The sequence below is a fragment of the Gobius niger genome (assembly GCF_951799975.1).
Source record: "Gobius niger genome assembly, chromosome: 7".
Classification (NCBI taxonomy): domain Eukaryota; kingdom Metazoa; phylum Chordata; class Actinopteri; order Gobiiformes; family Gobiidae; genus Gobius; species Gobius niger.
Window position 1 is genome coordinate 16654708 of NC_136858.1, and position 17304 is coordinate 16672011.

At 41.9% G+C, this 17304-nt stretch overlaps 1 protein-coding gene across 1 annotated transcript in view; it reads left to right on the plus strand.

Moving 5' to 3' along the window:
• Nucleotides 1–11248: 11248 nt before the first annotated feature.
• insyn2ab (inhibitory synaptic factor 2Ab) overlaps nt 11249–17304 on the plus strand; it is a 42671-nt gene continuing 36615 nt past the window's right edge. The window contains exon 1 of the mRNA XM_079559561.1: nt 11249–11797. The gene's annotated coding sequence lies outside the window, so the exon portion shown is untranslated. The remainder of the gene's footprint in view (nt 11798–17304) is intronic.

Here is a 17304-nt window from a genome sequence, read left to right on the forward strand (position 1 = left end):
GCCCATGTCCAGGATCCGTCTGTGTGTGGTGGCTTTTGATGCACTGACTCCAGCCTCAGTCCACTCCTTGTGAAGGTCCCCCAGACTTTTGAATGACCTTTTCCTGACAATCCTCTCCAGACTGTGCTCATCCCTGCGGCTTGAGCACCTTTTTCTTCCACACTTTTCTCTTCCATTTAACTTTCTATTAATGTGCTTTGATACAGCACTTTCAGAACATTCAACTTCTTTTGCTATTACCTTTTGAGGCTTTCCCTCTTTATGGAGGGTGTCAGTGATGGTTTTCTGCACAACTGTTGGTCAGCAGTCTTCCCCATAATGGTAAACTACTGAACCACAGAGAGAATATTTAAAGTCTCAGGGACCCTTTGCAGGTGTTTTGGATTAATTGATGAAAGGGTGACACTTTGAGCCAACAATATAGTCCTGATTCACAATATTCTAATCTTCTGAGATATATCAAGCCTTTATTTGTTGTAATTTTGATAATTATGGCTCACAGCTTGTAAAAACCCACTCCAGCCACTAGGGGGCTGCTTATATAAAAATGAAAGGAAAGAATTCCACACGTGTCCAGCAGAGGGCACTGCCATAATGAAAGAGCAGGATATGAACAACACATTGTATCCATGTGGGAAATGGACAGTCTGCCCAGGGCGGTCGTGGCTACAATAGCAGCTTACCACCACCAAGTGTGGAGTGAATGAATAATGAGTACAGAACAGAAGTTTGTAAAGTGCAAGCTGTTTTTATGAGGCTACAGTCCTATCAGGCTCATTATTATTCATTTATTGAAAAAAAAAAAAAAAAAAAAAGAGTTTCCTCAATTGTATATTCCCAATCAAAACATTTTTACTTTGGAGCGTTTGTTTATGGACCCCTGGGACACACTACCAATATATTTTGTCCCCCAGGGAAATTTTCTTGCAGACCCCTGCTATCGCTTCATTACCCACAAATTCCGTTTGACCAATAGGGTAAAGTTTAGCAGAATAAGTTTGAGTTATTGTTGGTGTGGCCCTCCAACTCAATTCAGTCTTCTCATGTGGCCCCTAATGAAAATCAATTGCATACCCCTCTTCATATATTAGTTTCACATTTTAAGTTGTATTACAGAAATAAATGAACTTTTTCACGATATTCTACTTTTCTGATCCTGCGTATATTAAGATTATTCAGTAATTACTGTAGTAGTGTATTTTGTTCAAAGTAGAGCTGAAATACTCTATATGTTGAAATAAACAGTTTCACTTTCTTTTCTTAATCTGAATTATTCCAAGTACCCCCTGCTAAGTAGTGCTGGGTTTAATTCATTTTCAATTCATCGATTTCAATAGAATTTCCTTTGAATAGCCCGATTACAATTCCAAAAACGTTGACCAACCTACCTACATCCTAGAGTTGACTGCTTTTGCTGGAACAAATATCAACCGACAACAAACACTACACATATAAATAGGTGCCACAATAGCTAAAATGGAGGAATGAATAGTATTTTTCAGTAAGGCCTTTTGGTGCTCTGAAGGCTGCACGGTGAGAATCCCTTGAGAGATGAGACTATATTGCCACCTGATAGCCAATTCCATAAACTGCACCTTTTATATCACATGTGACCAAGAACAAGTCTGAATACTATAGCCTGTGCACAGACTGAAAAAAAAAATGTGTCGTGTTACATTAGAGTCAGCTATACGGTGCAAAATACACTGAATTTATCTTCCAACTCCTATAGGCGCCACCAAAGCCGTAGAAAACCTCGTTTAACCTGATTATGATCTATTATATGAATGTTTGCCGTGATGTCAGCTGATTTGAAGGTCGCTGCATCTGGGACATTGCTCACCACCAACTTTCTCCTGCAGGTGCCTTTAGCGTTGCGCGTGTGTGCCAGCAAACCCGTTCAATGTGTGGAAGCCCTGTTTATTTAAGGATTTAGCCCATCCAGTGATCCTATTGGAACTGATCTGGGTGAGTTCGCCGCATACAGTGGGGAAAAAAAAAAAATCGCTCATGAATAATTGAGATGAGAGATAAAAATGAACTGTATGTTTACGGCTAGCTTGTTTCATATGCTAATGCAAACATGCTCCTTTCACCCAGGGATTAGGCGGGATCTGAGAGCAGCTCCTGACTCTGTTCACTCCTCTCTCACCTACACGACTCGCGAGAAAACGCGCTTGTAATAAATAACGCGTTTCCCCCTCCTAATCCGGGTAATGCTGTCAATCCTCTGTGTGGCGATGGAAGTCTGTCGACGCATAGATTTCGTGCGACTCCAAATGAGAAGAAAAGTTTGGATGCTGTGTTAAATGGGCATGAAGACGAAATTTAAAAAAAATCACATATTACAACAACCACAGCTTTATTATGGGGGGTCGGAGGAAAGAAAGAAAGAAAGAAAGAAAGAAAGAAAGAAAGAAAGAAAGAAAGAAAGAAAGAAAGAAAGAAAGAAAGAATGGTCAAAGAGAAACACAAGAATGAGAAAAAAGTTCTGTTTCGGGCATTGGCCCTTCAAACATTTGGTGTAAGTAATAAATGCTATTTTACAGTTGTGCGGACACTTTTTTCCTCATTAACGTTTGATAATAATATTTGCTAGTTGAAAATGTTTATGATTAAGAACATGCTTGAAAGTTCTTTTACTAGGACATGATGTGTCAGGATTGAGAGTAGTACCTTGTAGTGTGTCTGTATATGTTGACTGTGTGTGATTATTGTAGTCTATTGTGTGAACATGAAGAGCTCGAGGAATGATGTGTTTTAGCCTCTGTTATGTGATGGCTGGCGAGCGCCAGCCAAAATATCACACATGATATTTAGTCTGGGGACCAGCCATTCATTTTCTCGTAGGAGAGGTGTGGTTTACGATTGTATATAGTCATTTATTGGGCGCTACGAATGTCTATCATATGCGTCTGCATGTAGGCCATAGCCAATTGTATCTATTATATCCAATGATGTATGACGTACCCACGGTTCTTCTTTTAAAATACACTTTAGAGCTAAACTATTTAAAACATGGTCTAAAGCTTGATCGAGAGATGGCTTTGCGTCTGCTGCTGTCATGTTGGATCCGTAAATAAGCTGTCGAATAGTTCGTCATCGTCTTGCCGTCACTCCCTGTTACGTGAGAGAGAGATAGAGAGAGATAGAGAGAGAGATAGAGAGATGTTGCAGGCCTCGATGAGAGCAACACACCTATGAGAGATTTAATGAGAGGCAGATTTAGACCGGTAAAGAAAGTTTTACTATACCAGGGAAATGATAGTTTAATGAAGCATACTTTTCAGAATTAGCGCGGTAGCATCTTAAATTTTCGGCATATCATTTTGCCGCTCGTTTCTTCCTCATTCAAAAACGTTGAATCCTTTCAAAGTTTGCAGTGCTGGCCAAAAAGGCTGAGACTGTCCATCGGGACTCAAGCCAACAGTTAAGCTGACAGTGCTGAGGGGTTCATGCATAAATCTGAACACTCCCCACAGTGTTTGGCTGCTCAATGCACTGAGGGGGCCTACAGAAAGTGCACAGGGGATTTTCCGCACTTGTCGACTTGGGCTTGTTCCACTCGTCACACATAGCCATGGCGACATTGAAAGGGGTGTCACGGATCAGGCAGAAGCGGGGACCAGGCTTGTGCGGTCATAGGTCTGTGAACATGCAGCGCTGGAGGCAAAACACACACACATTTAGATCAATACAACAATAGTCAGCAGAACGGCACCGGGTACAACTTCCCCTGTGGCTTTTTGGGAAATGCAAGTGTGACTTCGATTTGGCTTACATGAGCTTTGAAGAGTTCGGTTGTGTGTTGGTGGTGTTATGAAATCAGACTTGTAAAGTAATTGCTGAAGTAAACAGACTCTACAGCAACCAATTCTTCAGAGTAAAGCGCCGCTGTGGGATTCTAGGTCTGTGGCACACCATCAAACAATTATTGCTGTTGTGGGTCAGCTACATCTGGTCCATTAAAAAACAACAACATTCAGATGGCCATCACAGTCAATCATCTACCTTCATCTAATCCTATGCTCTGCCCCTTATCATGTCATGTCTAAATCTCTTGCCCGGCAGCTCCAACCTCTACATCCTTGTACAATACTCACTAGGTGATCTTTAACTCTTCGGTAAGCAAAAGCTGTCTTGGGGCAGTTTGACAGAGACACAGGAGCTGCCATTCTGTGCCAACACTCTTACCAAACACCAACAATCCAAAAAATCAACAAGGATGAAGTTGTTTAAATTTTCTCGCCCCAGGATGCAATGAAAGAATGAACTCTTTTTCTACGGTTTTGCTGCAGTGAAACTTCGGCGGATGTTTTTGTCTGCCGGCGCTCTGCGAGGGGGGGATAGGCTGGGCTACAGATCAAGACGTCAGAAAAGTTCTTCCTGGTTGCGTAAAGGAGGCCAAAGGAGGAGGCCAAAGGAGGAGGCCAAAGGAGGAGGCCAAAGGAGGAGCTCAGAGAACGTTGTAACGTGGAAAGTCTGTGCCAACGGAGCCAGTGCCATTAACTCACTGACGGTCATTGGCGTCTACAGATGTCAATTATGTTTTAAAGTGGGAATGGGTGCAGTAAAGCCGAAGGCAACTGTGCTCTTTGGATGCTCGAACACAGGTAGCAGAAGTAAAAATCGCGGGTGGCTACTTCTTTAGATATACCGTGATCACAGACGAGGGAAGGACAATGACTATGAGAGTAGAAGATCGAGAGAGAATGGTGAAACTTACAGGAAAAATACAGGCAACCTACACTTGAACAGGTTTTGGTTCGTGGTGGTTCTCGTAGTAAGAGTGTTGGAGGTGATCATGATGATGATGGTGATCATGGTGGAGGAGGAGGGTCAAGGAAGCTGACAGGTGTTCAACCCAAAAGCCGCCGACAAGCATGCTAAACCCGAGCCCACGTCCGGACATAGAGTCCAGCGGCACCTTTCATCACAGCTCACAAGAAAGAGAAGCAGACTTTTGCTGTTTTATAGAAGGAAACCACTGTACCGATGTTTGAGGTGTAATTAAAGCAAAAATATTAGCGTCAAAGCCACTATTCTGCTTGATGCGTTTGCTTTTACAAGAAACACATTTTTTCAGCTATTTGGTCAGAAACTGGCGTCTTCAGTGAAACTTACCCATATTCAACTGGTGATTACGGAAGAACGAAAAAACTAGATACCTTTTTTTACTGATGAAAGTAGAAAGTCTATTCTTTCAGAATCTGTTTTCAGATTTTACATAGTCATAGTACACAATATTCTGTGGTAAGTGAAAATCATCTAAAACGCCTGGTAATATGGGGTTGGCTGTTCTGAAATTGGCTGGCAGCCAATGAGTTAAAATGATAGTCCTGCAATCTTACAGACAAATTTGAGACAAATTGCTAGCCACAGATAAGCAGAGATAAGTATCAGCACTAGTAAACATACCATTACGTTACATAATATGTATCATCTCTGCACTCTGATCACTCTAAATCCTATTACTTGAAGGGCATATGGATGGGCTATTTGCAGCGGAAGCACACATATGTTATGTGAGAGTCTAAGCCATTTGCATCGACTGACAGTTTGTCAGCGCAGCGTTTGCCACACTGTCAATCAAAGAAGGGTCGCACATCTTTCACATGAGGACACAGCAAAATGGACAGAAATCAATTTTCTGTCCGTTTTTTGGCATTTGAGGAATTAGAATGAAAATAATAACCCCCGCTTTATCAAACACCTTTTTTCCTTTGTACAGAGAATAGCTCTGTTGGGGTTTATCTTGGTTATCATTGTTCTTGCTCATATCATTATTATTTGGTTTATTTTCATGATGTCCAGGGATTTTCATCATTGCCCTTTTTTTTTTTACATTAACAAACTTTACTAGAGAAAGAAAGCCAAAATACTAAGTCAATACACTTGATCTAAATGCAAATGCCAATGTGGTTTGTTGTGAGAGGGGTTAGTCAGTCCGTGTCCTAAAGAGTTCTAAACAAAGACACTTGGAGCAGTTCCACAGGAAATTAAAAGTGGACGTGTACAGAGCGGATTTATTGCCAGCTGTCTGCGAGACCTACTTCTTTACCTTTCTCACTCCGGAGATTTAGAATGAGGATTCAATTAAATGTGGGTCTTGCAAATGTTGAAACAGAATACAAGTGTGTCTCTGTCTCTTCCTCTCTTTTCCACTGGCACGAAAACTTCTAAGCTTTAAGGAAACAATATTATGCAGAACTTGAGACATGAATGAGGACAGATCTAAGCAGAACAGAGCAGTATTTTGAATCGTCTAAAGAACTAGGTGTTGAAATTACTTTGAAACCATGCTTTGTCAAAAGAGAGAGCAACCGAGATGGCCTTTTCTATTCTGGGCTTTTTGACTTCTTCTCGTCAGCCATGGCATATCAGGTTTTACAACAATAATAACGTATGCATGTGAAAAGCAGGTAAAGCAAGACCATGCAATCCTCATTTCTATGTATACACAACACCTGGTCCCATTGTCTGATGCAATTACAAGAAAGTGACGACATAGAAGAGGTTAAAAGAGGACCACAAGTATCCCATGGACGCACAGTATATGTGTCTTGATTGCAGACTGGATAGCTGTAGGGTCGGCTCATTTCATGTGTCTCTCGTGGGCACATGTGATTGGATCTCCCTTCCCATCTGTATATGGACAAGCCAATGGACAGAATCCTCCTCGGTCGCCTTTGGATCGAGTGCCAGTAATTGCATCGCCGTGTCGTTATTTGCGCCGCATTTTACTATCAGGACTGCGCCTTGCCAAACAGGACCATCCTTGTCCACTTTTTAATTAGACACTGCACTCAAAACCGCAAAGCTAAAGTGATTGTTCTGCATCATCTCTACTTCTATTGTGTCAAATGAAGGACTGAATATGGTACAATTAGAGTATCAAAGTTCTGTGGGAGAAAAGGCTCAGTCTGTCCCTATAGTCCTGGCACATTATTGACTTTTGGGGCCACTTGATGGGCATTGATTATGCTATAAAAGGGATGATGATGTATCGCTACATTGTAAATTTGGTCTGGCTGCATTTCCCTTCGAGCAGGCGATGAGTTATGCGCTTCAACCTTGGCTTTACTTTCTAAAATATCTGGTATACGGGCGAATGCATCCATGCTGACTAATTTCAATCAGTCTCGGTGTCATCAGGAATACTTTCTGCCCAAACTTAAAGCGAAACCAGACCAAACAAGACAGGTCACACTGCGTCTTAGCACTTTTGACTGCTTTTATGTACAAAAAATGGAAGAGAGATACTTGTGCGTCAAAGAAACGTGCATAACTATGTGACAGATGGGGTTCACCCTGGAGACTTCAACTCAGACGAAATGACTTTGCACTTAACTCTTTACCATATTTACCTTGATGTTTACAGATTGTGCTCAACATGAATTGTGCTCAAAAAGAAAATCCATCTGAAATGTGACTCATTCAGCTTAAGGAGAAATGTAGCCATGTGGAATATGCAATATCTCGTCCCTATGGAGACAATAAAGTACACCTAAAATGTAATCTCTTATTCTGTCCTCACATTGATGCGTTCGAAGAAGGCAAATGTTTCTGTTGGAGCATTTTCTTAGACACTTTGGTGAACTGTGTGTGCATTTCATCAAGCATAAAACTTTTTTACATAACCACATAAACAAGTAACATGACCTCCAATTAAAGGGCATGTTTATACAGTTAACCTTTAAACCCCCACTTTAACAGAGTGCATTTCCTCCAGTTCGGCGAAAAGCTAACACCTACAAAACTGATCCAAGACTTTTCCTCGTTTCCAGGCATTGTTGCTGTGTTGTCGTCACTTTTTTGCCCCGTTTTTGTCCCGTTTTTGTGACTTTGTTGCTTCTTTTTTTTTATGCCTTTTTGTTGCTTTTGTCACGTTTTTGTTGCTTTTTTGTCACATTTTTGTTGCATTTTTGTCACATTTTTGTCACTTTTTGCACACGTTTTTGTCACTTTTTGTCACAGTTTTGTTGCTTTATTGCCACATTTTTGTCGCTTTTTGTCATGTTTTTGTCACTTTTTGTCACAGTTTTGTTGCTTTATTGCCACATTTTTGTCACTTTTTGCTCACATTTTTGTCGCTTCTTAGTCATGTTTTTGTTGCTTTGTTGTCACGTTTTTGTCACGCCTTTGTCATGGTTTTGTGTCTTTTTTGTTGCGTTTTTGTGACTTTTTGGTCACTTTTTTTGCATGTCTTTATTCAAGTTTTTGTCCCTTTTTGGTCACTTTTTTTGGCATGTCTTTAGTCAAGTTTTTGTCACTTTTGGGCATGTTTTTGTCACTTTTTTTATTCACATTTTGTAGCTTTTTGTCAGACTTTTGTTTCTGTTTTGTCACATTGTTGTTGCTTTTTTGTCACGTTTTTGTCACTTTTTGGTCACCTTTTTTTTCTTTTTTTAATTCTTTTTTGTCACTTTTTGGTCACATTTTTGAAACTTCTTGGTCACTTTTTTTGGCATGTCTTTAGTCAAGTTTTTGCCACTTCGTCACTTGTCACATTGTTGTTGCTTTTTTGTCACGTTTTTGTCACTTTTTGTCACGTTTTTGTCACTTTTTGTCACATTGCTGCTTTTTTGTCACGTTTTTTTAACGCTTTTTGTCACGTTTTTGTCACTTTTTGTCACAGTTTTGTTGCTTTATTGCCACATTCTTGTCACATTTTGCTCACGTTTTTGTCACTTCTTAGTCATGTTTGTGTTGCTTGGTTGTCACGTTTTTGTCACACCTCTGTCATGGTTTTGTGTCTTTTTTGTTGCGTTTTCATCTTCGTTTACGTCTCGTTTTTGTCACTCTCTTTAAGCAGCTTTAAGATTTGAGTAATACCTGGATACTAACTAGAGAAAATGTGCTCTGTTAAGGTGGGGGTTAAGAGGTTTTAAAGTTGACATTGGGAAATCTCAAAAGCCCGTACAATGAATCAAACTTACGGCTTACACAGTATGTGTTGTGCACTTTGCTGCGGGCCCTTTTGTTTTGCGACACACACCTTTGAACGCTCTAGAAGAGGAACGGCTGAATGAGACCTGTCAATCAACGTCAGTGTCACCTTTCACACAACGTTTACTTTAATTAGGTGGCCAGGATTACGTATCTGGATGTGAACAGGGTGTGAGCATAAATGAGTTGATTAACCTCATCGTGACCCAAAGCACTTGCCGTCAGTAAATGTGCAGATTTTGCGTTTTCACAGGATCAGCTGCGTCAGAAAATGTGTGTTATTTTTACTAATTGATACTTGGACGCCTTGACAAGTTAATTTTGCTTCTGTCGTGGAAATGCTTTTAACCTTTTAACCCCCGCCTGAACCGAGCACATTTTCTGCAGTTCGGTATTACCCAAGTCTTAAAGCTTCTTCACGGGAGGGCAACAGTGTAACGCCTCATCGGAAAGCTAAGACCTATAAAAAGGGATCATAACTTCACAGCTGCCGCATTTTTGGCAAATTTTTAAACTATTTTTGTCTATTTTTTGTTGGGTTGTGTTCCTTTGTCATTGTTTTTTTTGGTTGCGATTCTGGCTCATTTTGTGTTGCTCTTTTGGTGCATTTGTGTGTCACTTTTTTGTCATGTTTTCGCCATGTTTTTGTCGCTTTTTGTTGTGTTTTTGTCTGGTTTCTGTCGCTTTTTAGTTGGGTTAAGAGGTTACCGGAATATACGTCAAAATATATAGGCTACGTCATACATTTTAGACAGTGCTTAATTTGATCGCCCGTTTGGGGGAACGCATTCCCCCAATTCAATTTTTTTCAGGGTAAAGGATCCGGGAAATATTTTGGAGGATCCGGCAAAAAATGTATCTGATACAATGATATCTAATGAGAGTGTTCCGGCAAATGTTTTGGCCTGTTCCCCCAATCCATCACATCAGACAAAAAGTGTTCCTGAAAATACTAATTTACAAATTAAGCACTGATTTTAGAGCAGGGGTCTCCAACAGGTGATTGAATCCGGCCCTTGCCTTAGAGCATAAATTCCTGAGTAGGCTATGTCAAAAAAAAATAATAATAATTTTAACAAATGTTTAAAGAAATTACCAGGATACTCACTCCAGCCACTAGGGGGCAGCTTAAATAAAGAAAGGAGAGAATTCCACATGTGTCAAGCAGAGGACACTGATGTAACAAGAGATCAGGATATAAACAACACATTATAGCCACGTGGTAAATGCACAGTCTGTCCCAGGGCGCCTGTGGCAACAATAGCATACCACCAACAGAGTGTGGAGTGAATAAATAATGACTATAGTGACTACTTGCAGACACTTGTGACACAGGCTTGTTAAGTGCAATGCAAGTGTAAGCCGTATTTATGAGGCTACAGTCCTGTCAGTCAATACACTCCCAATATATATTTGGCCAACATCAAAATGTACTTGGAGAACCCTGTTTTAGAGGTTGTATCCTTGGGGAATCCTTTTGTTCTCTCCATTGGCCCGTCTTCCGATACCACTGGGGGTAACCTGTCACAAGGGAGTGCAGTCCTTTCTTGCTGAAGTTTTTGTGCAAAACATTTTACCTTCCCCAACATTACACGGGGCTCAAGACACAGAGATCTCGCTGACACTTCTCTGAAAATCCAACCATACCAGATCATATACTTGCTGTCCGGCTTTTGCCTTCCTGACTGCAATTTTTTCCATTATTAATGCACGCTTTGTTCTATACAGCTGGTGGAATTACTGTACAATGCGCCAAACACACAGTGACTTCACCTCAAGTGCTCTGACTGAGCCTGTCTAAAAAAAATCTATGCTTTTATATACCACCAAGCAATTAATCCCATATCGGATCTGAAAAATCAATGTCCTCTTCTCTTTTTTTTTCTTTTTTTTCTTCTTAAGGCGTCTCTATTACTTCTCCTCATCATTTCAGCCTCTCTGATTCTCATTAACACTCGTGCCCTCTTGGCTCTATCTACCTTCTTCTTCTCCTTCATCCCCCCCTCCATCCTGCACGCTTCCATCCAGCCACGTCCTTTTATGTCCCTACTTCGTGATTAGGAGCCGAGCCACCTTTCTTTCTAAACAATGTGTCAGACATATGAAAGCGCAGACATCCAATTAAAACGCGTTATTATTATTGCGCCTTTTTTCCCGGAGCCCTTTCGGATTATATAACAGTTCAGTGTCAACATCGAGAGTTGGAGGAACGGCGATGATGCGGATTGGCGACTCCGCGGACTTTCCCGTCTGCGCGCCTCCGCGTCACTTTATCCCACACCCCCCCACCTCCCACCCCCTCTCCCTCACCCTCTCTCTCTCCCTCTCACAAGCATTGCAGCACCGGCTTTCTTTAGCGGAGGGATGGAGACGCCGCCGCTGCCCTGCTCTCCATGGAGTGTGTGTATGTGCGCGTAAAAACCGGCTGCTGCCCGCCGTGGGGATGAATGAGAAACACTGGCATTGATGATAACCGGGGGTGCACCACTCTCAACCAAGGACGTTATGACTTTTTGAGGCAATGTCTACTACTACTGTCTGCTCTGCGCGTCCTGGTAAAGATGATGCACCGCTGCTGCCGCTGCTGCTGCCGCCGCCGCTGCCCCTGCCTCTACTGCTACAACTGCTGAGGTCTTTCCGGATGTGCAACAACTCCGGCCGTTCCAGTCACCCCGCAGCCTCCTGCCCGGGCTGCCTCTTCCCCCGCTCTTCTTCTTCTTCTTCTTCTTCTTCTCACCTCTCCTCTGCAGCTGGATGGACGGGTGCCCGGCGTCTCGTAGCGCATACATGGATGAACACTCTGGACCTGCGCTTTGACGTCCTTCGCGCCACTAATCGGCTCTCCGAGGTAAGTTAGGGGGAAAGTCATAGTTTGACGCCGGTGCTGTCAGGTGATATCGATTAATCGCATGCCACGGACTGTAGGTAGATTCGCAAGACTAAATGATCTGTCAAGACGATGGATTTGTCTTCTGTCATTACTTCTAGCGCAGTCTTTGACATCAGATAACACACACGCACGCACACGCACGCACGCACACACTTACAAATTCCATAGGTGAAGAATATTGATGAGTGGCCCCTAACGCCTTCACGTGTATATTGTACTTTGAAAGAGTGCCGGGATCCTGATCATTTATTAAGCGTGCTGTGGCGCAGACTGTATGGCACGTTTGATATGCAGGCAGCAGTGTCACGCTCAAGGCTGCATTTGATGAATCTGTGACTTATCGTGAGTAATGGCATGTGTGAGAGGAACGGTGAAGCCCCCCAGAGGTGCCCACCGCATCATATGCACAGTGTAGATTGGGGGTGGGGGGGATTTCCATAACCCCCCCTTCCTTTATGTTGAGTGCACCTCGATTCCTATACACGTCATCCCTCCACTTGCAAATGTACCACCGGCAGAGTTGGGTGCAGTTTTTGGGACAGCGGCGCAGTCAGTCAAGTTGGATTTGACAGACATCATCAAAGGTGCTTCATCATGACTCGCACTGGCTTATAGGCTACAAAAGATGGGCGGCTAAGGCCTCAGAGCGTGAAAAAAAAAAGGAAAATGTTTTCAGTTGTTGCCTCCAGAGATGGCCACAGTTCCATCCACTCCGGCATCCGCTTGTTTTTACGCAGACAAACTTCACGTCCTTATTCACGACGCCGATCAGTCTTCTCCATGACCGCTCAATGTCCGCTTGCAGAAGATATTAACCGTTCCTTACTACAATATTCACGTCGACGTTGTGCTCTTTGCCTTTTTAATGTGTGACAGAATGCTTTTGCAGATGACTATCCTCATATTGGTCTATTTATCTTGCAAAAGTCCTATCCCATGTCTTACCTTAACCCAGCGTGTTTTCTCCAGTTCAGCTTTACCCAAATCAAAGAGCTTCTTGACCTGGGAGTTTACATAATAGGCCAGGGTGACGCCTCATTTGAAAGACCTACAAAACTCATCTAAGCTTCTTCTTTGTTTTGTTTTAAGCGATTATGTTGTGTTTTCGCTACTTTTTGTAGGGTTTTCACCACAATTTTTGTCACATTTTCGTTGTTTTGTTGCGTTTTTGTCACTTCTCGTACTTTATTTTGTCACGTTTTGGCCATATTTTGTCTTTTAGTGTAATGTAGCTGTAATAAAGCGACAAAAATGCAAACAAATAAGGCGATGCACTGGCCCATGGGCTGTAACATCTCAGGTCAAGAAGCTTTTAGGTTTGGGTCAAGCAGAACTGGAGAAAATGCACTCGCTTGAGGCGGGGGGTTAAAGGTTAAGCATGATCATGTACTGTACAGTGCACATTGACAGAGAATCCAGTCCATAGTAACATTTTAATGCAGTAGTTATAAATGAAGGAATGAAGGGGTCTTGACATATCAAATCCACATTATTTATTAAGTACAGGATGAGGTTATTGAACAAGTTGGGAGTTTTAAAATAAAGATGGGAATAAGAAGGCAACCCCCTCTCTACTAGACCAGGATATATTGTATATATATATTCACCCTGCTGCGAGGAGACCATTAACTACTGAGTTTATCTAAAATGTTTAGACTTTTTGGAATCATATAATCATGTACAAGTGCCTGGAAGAAAGAGATTAGACTTTCATACATATTTCAATTACAGCGTGTGTGTTTTTTTAGGTAATAACGAGTATTTTGCAGTCTTTGTATTTTGGAGTTGTATTTTATCACAGTATTCCCCAAGGAACTTCCTGCTTTGGTCACAAACAAAGACAGAAGCGGCCCCGCTGGACAAAATCAACAATTCTCTTTTCCCTAAAGTGCGTGCATTGTTTTGCACCAGACTGCTGACAGAGGTCCACGGAGAACTGCTCTTGTATGTCGGGCTATATGTAGCTGCAACACAAGCATATTTACAAGCATGTATTTTATGACCTCATTCAGGTGATGCACTCTACATATCTTCACTTCATTTACTACATGCCAGGGTCACACGAGCTCATCTTTATCGCTTAAGCAAAGCTAGAGGTGGGAGCTGTAAATAATCGTTAAAATTACTGTAAAAGTATTGAGTGGAAGGTGCTCAAATATATTGGAAAAATGATGAATTATACAGGTATGTTTTAATAACCTACTACTGCTGCGATTTCACTGCTTACAACTATTAATTCCACTAATGCAGGCAGATGGTGCACGTTCAACTAAAGCTACAACTACTTTATTATTATAATTATTATGGGCTCCTGGCACAAAAAGAGAGAAAGAAATCTGTGCAAGATGTTCTCTGCTAGACATCACACATATCACTTACATTGCCCTGTTCAGGTGGTGGCCACACAAGTGTGAACTTTCGGCTGGTCACTCAGAAGGACATGATCGAGGAGTAGTAATCGGGTACTGCAGGACTTGTTAGAGTGGCCTCCCCTGCAAAAAAGAAACTCACTGGGGCTCTTATGGGCCCGGGGATATGCCAAGTGTGCTTAAAGAAACCACGATCCAGTCATCCTTTGTCATACTAAAGATGTGTTGCAACTCATTTAGGCCCCTGGTATCTTCCCCGACTTGCTACATCTCCTGCTTTCCTACTAGAACTACTTTTTATTTGTTTTTTACCATCCTAGCCCAAGACTATTCCAGTGTGAAGAAAAACACTTACCAGTACTTATATATTTGATAAGCTTCAAGGCAGGTCACCCAAAAGGTTTGGAGCCACCTAGTCGCGGATGGGTATTGCGTACTCCTGCTCAGGGGTGCCGCCAGAAATTCTGGGCCCTCTACTTTTTTTTTTCAGATAAGATTTAACCCTTTAAAGAGATGTACCATAAATTACACATATAAGCCACATCAACATAATCTATGAAGATATAGATATTTTTTTTAACATATAGGCCGCACTGGTCAATAAGCCGCAGCTGTTCCAAGCGCATTTAAAGCACTGGAAATACTGGACTTTTCTCTTAGTGTGCAGTTAAATTTACCAAGAGAACAGTGGCCTACAGATACATTTACTTTTATTAGTGTGTTACGAACTTCGATTATATTAGTCTTTAAACGCGCATGTGTTCAGTGAAGCCGAAGCGCTGCCCGCTCAGCGACTCCTCCTCGGGAGTGTGGCCGTGTTTAGAGCCACCCTTCTCGCCGTGTTTGGGCACACGGCCTCGGGAGTTTCCCGGTGTTCAAAGCTGCTCGACTGCTCGAAGGCTGGCTTTTGATTCCCGCTGGGCCCTCCATAATATTTTAGCGGTGTGAGAATTAAATGCATTAATTTGCACTTGAAGCAACGTTAGCTATAGCGCGGGAGGGCATCCTGCTGCCACCACTCCGGACAGAGATGGAGGAAGACAGCAATAGAGTGACACATGAAACAATATTTAGTGTAAGGTTCAAAGACTGGGAAAAAAGTAGCGGCTTTTACTGTGGAAATTACAGCACTTAACACATTTCAATGTTAAAATACAGAGTATAAAGCCTGAAAAATAAGAAAAAACTATGGAAATGTATACTTGTTTACATGAAAGGGAGAACACTTCCGATCTGAATTGCAAATGAAAAAAACATTGCAACAGAAAACAAAGTAAACATACTATATACTTTACATGAACAACAAGCTTTATAGCTAACTGCTGAATCAGGAAACATCAGATACAAAGCTAGGACAAAACCAGGACTAAACCAGTCCAGGACTAAAGCTACGTGGGCCAAAGCGGCTCAAAATCAGGACACATTAGGTACAAAGCTAGGACTAAACCAGGACTAAGGCAAGGTGGGCCAAAAGGGTTTACTCTTTGGGGCCTTTCATCAGCCTGGGCCCTTTAATCGTCCACCCCCCTTACTTATGCTCCTGCTAAAAGAAAAAAGCTCATTAGGGCTCTATTTACTCGGTACAGAGATATGCCTACAGAGGGCAACCCAGTTTTAGTTAGCCAACATGCAGGTTTTCTCGGGCTGGTGAACTGCAGAAGACGCAATACAACCATACTCTTCACAAAACGCAAACTCATGCAAGGAAAACTGCTTCTACTGTGCTACTTCTGCCTATGTTGCTGCTGCTAATGCGAGTAAACGTAGTCGACATAGTTATTCCAGTGGCAACAACAAAATAAGTGCTGGGTTCTGCAAATATTACTAGCCAACTACTTCAACTAATACTGCTGCTTCTGCCACCACATTGCCTCTGAGAGCTTACGTAATCAGTTGGTGACTGATAAATACTTACTTAATGAGACTCCATATTGTTAATGTTGGCAATAGTGGATGCAACAACAAAACAGTGACTATCCAATCCAAGTGATTAGGCCACTCATTACCACTGCCCTGCTTCTATTACTCTATAATGATGACACCAAGACATCCCCGTATTTGGAGGAGAAACCAACCAAAATCTTCCTACAAAAACTTTATAGCCATTTTTTCCCCCCTTCAAAGTAACGTCTAAAAGGTTTAAAGCTCACTCCAATGCCCCCTCTCTACCTTCTTCACAACTCTCTATTCCCATGGATCCATTTCACAGACAGTGCTCGCAGTCTGCTGATGCCAGTACAGACGGAGAGGAAGGGGAAGTGCTTTTTTTTTTTTTCACAAATCCTTCACTGTTCCCCCAATAACCTAAAGTGCGGTTCTGTGATAAATCTTTTAAGCCAATGTCATAAACGTTCACAGGTGTAGCCCCGAGCTTGGCCCGATATAGATCACCTGGAATGAAATGCTTTTGGTGTCCTTACAGATGACATAACACAGATTTTTTTTTACACTGTGTGGGCCTAGTTTGGGGAAATGTCACTTATCACCTCTATTTTCATCTTTGTTCTTGATCACTATGAGGTAGTTGTACATGTTTTAATGTACTGTATGAAGCAAAAAAGTAGAATATGCTATACCACTTATAGCTTATTTTAGGACTGTGCATATTTTCTGTGCTGCTCTACACAACAAGCATAATAAACATTACATTTTGTTATTTTTGCCCGACTTCAGCTTCTTCTACAGTTGAGTAAAAATCTGTCAGCAGATGTAAATATCTCTCACAGACCGTCCCGCACATCCCGATCGTTCACTTGAGTCCATTACAAGCACGTCTCAGCTGGAGTTCGTAGCGAGACAGAGTTGAGACGTGAACAAGGCGGACCGTCCGAGCTAACACTGTGCTAATTTAATCTCTGACATCCGCTCTCTCGCTGGAGGAAAATGCGCTGTATTTTGAAACACAACAGCGCGCATGGTCTGTTGTTCTTTCATTAATGGCGTTTACAATGTAGATACAGTGAGAACCTTATGTTTGCATACACTTCATAAAAAGACACATTTGCATTTTTTTCTCACTGTCTGACATGAAAGCAGAGTTAACTTCTTCTTTTTTGTTGAACGTGAAGTGGTCTGAAATGTGAATATCAACCCAAG